Raw genomic sequence first — 6,122 nt, 5'->3', positions numbered from 1 at the left:
AACAGGACAGAATGGGATGACCAGGTAGGTGGGTGGTTGAGGCGTGGCCCTGCTCCCAAACCAAAGGCCCAGTTCCAATCTGGACCCTACACCCTCCGGATCTCCGTCTGTAGTCACACTCACAGCTAAATGAAGCACCTTCTTCAAGGTGGAGGATATAAATGCAGTGGCAAGCTTTGCGACTAACTTCCCTCTCTAAAGCAAGGAAATAAAAAAAAACTATCAGAATCAGAAATACTTTATTGATCCCCGGGGCGAGATTGAGTTATGTTTTGCTCCCATTCTAGATACATACAGTATATAGAATAACAAGAGTGCAAATAGTGATGAAAAATAGGGTCTATCATTGGGTGTGTAAAAATGCAAGAATAGTATAAATAAATATGAATGTTAGTTTAAATATATGTATAAATAAATGCAGTGTTAATGGTTCTAGGTACTGGTTTTTGTTTATTTATAAAGCCCTTAACTTTCCATCATATATCACATTACATATTACTGATATTATAACACAACTGTCAAAAGTCAGAGCTGCTTCAGGACAGACTCAGTAACATTAGTTAGTTCATTCTCACTGTGCAATATCATTTTCCACTTGTGCAATTTTGCTTAGTCTGCTTATTGTCAATACTGTATATACTGCTCCTATTTTTATACTTCCTTCCATGTAAATGGTTCATATTTTGTTACACTTTGTTTAGCTCTTTTTTACTGTGTTAGCTGATGCTTCTTGTTTTTTGCACTATCCCCTTTGCTGCTGTACACTGTAATGTCCCCACTGTGGAACTAATAAATGAATATCTTATCTTATCTTATCTTAATATATAATCCATACATTTTTAATTCAATCTTTATTGAATAAACATTCATGCAAACATTGCAGATTTGTACTCCGCATAATGGTACAGAGAAAAAAAAAACAGTTTTGTTACTTTATTTTTGTTCTTTATTCATATAAGATATGTGACAAAGTTGGTTAAAGGGACTGTTTGTAAGAATCAGAAAATTGGTTGTAACAGCGACACCTCTGGCCGTTAAGTCAACAAAAGTCAGTGTGCTGTTGCTCGCACTCGCTCGTGTGCCCGCGCTACCTGAATGTGAGCGAGCATCCGTCAAAACAGTGAGGCGACAGACGTCAGCTAAAACCACAATATCACTCTATATTTCACCTGCTTTGCAGTAATGTTAGCTGACCAGACGAAGGTCTCTCCAAGAATCAATGCTGATCCTAGTGTTGGCTTTTCCTACTTCAGCCTCCCGACCGCGGCCGGAGGAAACAGGGGAGACACCGGCACCCGGTCAGAGATGATAACGTAACTCGCTGCGGAGCCCCGTCACTTCACAAGACACGGAAAACTCTGTTGGTCTTAGCTGCAGCATTTATTTCTGCACAAACGTCCACTGTACATTCACTAGATATTCTCAGAGCTAAACTAAGTCTTCTGCAGTGTGTAGTGTGCGCGCATGCACGTGAGGTGGAGCGAGCTGAGTGAAGGCAGGCAGAGGAGCAGAGTACAGCAGAGACTCCGGCCCTGGAGACCAAAGCTACGGTCTCCTCCGCGTCCTCCGACCGCGGCCAACACTGTTTTGCAAGACGGGCTTCACTAGATATAACTTTGCGGTTTTGGTGCTTTTTTGTAGTTTGTGTTGGAGACTGAGTCTGAACAGCGTAGCCACATGCGAGCGCGCATGGGACACCGACCCGTATTGATTTATACGTGTAAGAAGTTACAAACAGCCCCTTTAAATGTATAGATTGGTGTTGGCATTACTGTTATGCAGTGCTACTCTTCCCAAATCCTAAAATATGTACTTGTTTTTCTGTTATTGGAATTCAGTTCATCTGGAGAGTAATGACTTTTTTTTTTTACGAACATGCATACATGCATAGCCCATATATCATACAAACATGAAATATTTCCTTATTTGGTGTACTAGCAATGCTTTATGTTAATATCTTGTCACCATCATTAAATGTGCAAGCACAGTTTGTGGCAAAGGGAGGGGTTACCACTTTAATACTTTTCTACATATTGATTTTTAATCAAATCAGAAGAAATTTTTAAAAGGGAATACAGGTTAAAAACGGTATTATTTTTGCACAAAGCCGTGGGGTCAAAGAGGAATTTAATATCAACAAGTATATGAATTTGAATTACAAAATAATAATAAAAAAATGAGAAAATAATGATAATTAAAAATAGAATTGGGATAAATAATAACATTAATATAAAATTATAATAGGAATAAAAAACTATGTTAGTCTTTAAAGAGTTCCTTGTGCAGTCCTATCCCCTTAGGACAGTTTTGTTACTTTTAGATATTCTTTATTCATATGAAATAAGTGACAAAGCTGACTTACAAATCTGTGCTTTTTATGTTGTAAATCTCATACTCTCTTAACCCTGATGCTGTTTGCTCTTTAACAGCTAGCGGGGGACTTAAAGGGGACATATCATGCTCATTTCAGGTTCATATTTGTATTTTGGGGTTCTACTAGAACGTGTTTACATGCTTTAACACACTGTCTGTCTGAATATACCTGTATTCACCCCCTGTCTGAAACGCTCCGTTTTAGCACCTGTCTCTTTAAGACCCCCTCCTAAAAAAGCCCAGTCTGCTCTGATTGGCTTGTGAGAAAAATATGGAGCACCTTTGCAAAGGTAGTTGTCAAGCTGTGGGCGTTATATTCTAATGAGTTTGCATGTGACATAGGAAGGGGAGCCAAATCTGAATGGCTTGTTGAATCACATGTTTTATGATTTAGGCAGCCCACAAAAAACTGACTGGGTTGTCTTATTTCACAGTTTGTGGGTTGGTACTCCAGAAACTCAAATGTATGAGCATAAGCACGGAAAAAGGGAGTTTTCATAAAATATCCTCTTTAACATTGCCCATTACCTTGATACCTCATGACTTTTTTCTCATTTTATGGGAATTGGTTATACAATAGATATAGTAGTAGCTATAGTAGGAGCCTACATATTTTTATAATATTTTTCATGTTTTTTTATTTAATTTTTCTTTTTGTTTCTTGACTTTTGCGATATTTAACAATGCAAACTCCTTGTATGAGGAAACCTATTTGGCAATAAACCTGATTCTATATGTCTGGGTTCTCAGTGACCCTCACATGGTTAAATATATAGATTGGTGTTGACAGTACTGTTAGGCAGCAGTACTACACCTCCCAAATCCTAAAATAAGTACTTGTTTTTCTGTTATTGGAGCTCAGTTCATCTGGAGACTAATTACTTTTTTTACAAACACAATGAACATATATTTGTTCATACCTACTCCATATATCCTGTAAACAGGAAATATTTCCTTATTTGATGTGATAACAATTCTTTTATTTTCATATTTTGTCACCACCATGAAATGTGCAAGCACAGTTTGTGGCAAAGGGAGGGGTTACCACTTTAATAATTTTTTACATATTTATTTTTAATATGATCAGAAGAATTTTTAAAAAAGAAATACATATTTTTTCATTATTATTTTTACATAAAGCAGTGGGGTTAATGCGGAACAGCAAAATGTTCTTCCATAATATATACAAAATGGAATTGTGAGAGAATTTAACTTAGATGGATCAAGACTAACCGCAAAACAAAAAGTGTGCGTTCATTACTGTTATGAAAAAATCATAACTTTTTCCTTTTTGCTTCTATTGTTAAACAGCAGTTTATTAATATTGTTAAAATGACTGTTCTCATTACTTATTTATTTATATGAACTTGAATATCTAGCTGCTAAAGGATGTCTTTCTGTTGATACTGTTCAATCTTTAAATAATCAAGCCGTGTCTTTGCTGCCATCTAATTTAAAAACTGAGAACATGTCAAATAGGAAGTCTTTTCAAGCATTTACTGATATTTTTCAGTTAATAGCTCTTTCTTGTTCTCTTGTTGTTGTGGATTGGTAGCGTCTATCAATACCTCACTAAAAACATAGCTCTTTATGTGCTTGCTATCACTGTGATTCAGACTTTGTCTTTTTCCAATGTAAATCTACTAATACTTAAAACGTGTTTAGAAAGTTGCCTGAAATTAAGATACAATGTTGTGTTCAAGAAACAGTGAAAATAGGCTAAGTTCACGCTGCACATCACCCTTGACATCCACATAAAAGGTGGTGAATTGTCCCTTTAAGTCTCTGGTAGATCACTATTCAATGAAAATACATTTCAGTCCAGTGTCAAACAAGTAAAAATTAGGGCTGTCAAAGTTAACGTGATAATAACAGTTAAATAACGCTCCAAACTTACGTTAAATTTTGGCAAGGAAAAACTGGCATGGCCATTTTCAAAGGGGTCCCTTGACCACTGACCTCAAGATATGTGAATGAAAATGGGTTCTCTGGGTACCCACGAGTCTCCCCTTTACAAACATGTCTGCTTTATGATAATCACATGCAGTTTGGGGCAAGTCATAGTCAAGTCAGCACACTGACACGCTGACAGCTGTTGTTGCCTGTTGGGCTGCAGTTTGCCATGTTATAATTTTAGCAAATTTGTAATGCTAAATGCAGTACCTGTGAGGGTTTCTGGACAATATTTGTCATTGTTTTGTGTTAATTGATTTACATTAATACATATATACATTTGCATATTTGCCCACTCCCATGTTGATAAGAGTAATAAATAATTGACAAATCTCCCTTTAAGGTACATTTGAACAGATACAAAATGTGTAATTAATTTGCGATTAATCGCAATTAAATATTCTCATCGATTGACAGCCATAGTAAAGATCAATTGCTTGTTAACCTCAACCCAAAACCATGACAACACAAGAACATTTTGACTTTTTTTAATTTCTTAATTTGTTAAAAATAACCATCAGAAACTTGACATGGCAGAGCAGAGAAGTCTTTGTAGTGTAGTTCGCTGCTCACCAGTGAAATACTGCACTTCAACATTTTTTGCCAACACTATAATAAATAATAATCCAAAGTTTTCCATTAAGATGGAACTGAAAAACCTCCTCAAACTTAAAGATGTGCTGTGGTCTCTCTCTTCTACACTGTGCAGACATGAATGCACTGGTGCAGTTTTAAGCCAGAGGTATTTTAGCAGGTGTGCACTTTTCATCGCATGCTAAAATACCTCTGAAATAAACACAGTGACATAATGTCCAGTATGCAAAGAGAAGAGGCCCAACTGGAATGCTAAAACATGGAAAAAATTAATTTGCCTGCAGAGTGATCGACTGACTGGCGTACGGTTCACACATCTCGTCATTGAGCAGTGATTCAATTTCATTCACCTTCAAATCCTGTCGTTACTTTCTGGTACAGCAAGTGCATAAAAAGCTTCTGGTAAACAGGTTTGTTTGATTTTAGCGGGACAAAGAAAATGTTTGACTGTTTAAATATGAAAGACAAAGAGAGTAATGAGTCGGGCAGCAGCTCCTCCTTTTTCAGTCCGAGGGGTTCTGAATGACGATCAAGAAATAGTCCTTATCTGTGAAGAAAAAGGCAAAATAGTTCAGCTCTATATACAGTAGTACAAAACAACTTGAGCATGTGGCAGCACAAACTAAAGCAGTTGGGGATCTTAATTGCAAATAAGTTCCAGTGTTTTTAGAGGGTGTTTCCCTTTGTGCTTCAACAGACAGTGTTTCCTTGTTTTCCGAGATGCAACAGACAGATACTAACACAAAGCAGGTGTTTGGCACTAAAGAAACACCATAACTTTGTGCATGCTTGTTGGGACAGAATAGAGTAAGGTCAGTATGACATAATGCATTTGTTCATCCACCAAAGACAGATTTCACAGATATATGTAGCTTTATGAGGATTTTTGCCCTGTATATGTTGCATGAAGTACATTTTTATTTCTAATTTTGGGGCGGCTGTAGCGCGGGGAGTAGAGCGAGTCGGACATTAATCATAGAGTTAGTGGTTCAGTCCCCTGTCTGCATGTTGAAGTGTCCCAGAGCAAGTCATTGAAAACATTACTTTTCCCCTCTCACCTGGAGCGATCATGATCTCGTTCTTCTTGGAGTGAATCCGGAGGAAGGTGAGGTTGTTCTGGGGGTTGATGTCTCGTATGGTGCTCATAAACTCATAAACATAACTGTTGCAACAGCCTGCTGCACACTATCAGTCTATATATC

General features: G+C 37.2%; 1 long non-coding RNA gene across 1 annotated transcript; it reads right to left on the bottom strand.

Annotated features, from left to right (window-relative positions):
- Positions 1-4,798: 4,798 nt before the first annotated feature.
- LOC119491319 lies at positions 4,799-6,083 on the bottom strand. The gene is made up of 2 exons (XR_005207590.1): positions 5,979-6,083; positions 4,799-5,467 (listed from the first exon to the last, which is right to left on the bottom strand). It is a non-coding gene; the product is annotated as an uncharacterized LOC119491319 (long non-coding RNA).
- Between the last annotated feature and the right edge of the window lie 39 nt (positions 6,084-6,122).

The sequence above is a fragment of the Sebastes umbrosus genome, chromosome 1 (assembly GCF_015220745.1).
Source record: "Sebastes umbrosus isolate fSebUmb1 chromosome 1, fSebUmb1.pri, whole genome shotgun sequence".
NCBI classification, from domain to species: domain Eukaryota; kingdom Metazoa; phylum Chordata; class Actinopteri; order Perciformes; family Sebastidae; genus Sebastes; species Sebastes umbrosus.
This window is presented reverse-complemented; position numbering and strand designations above follow the sequence as displayed.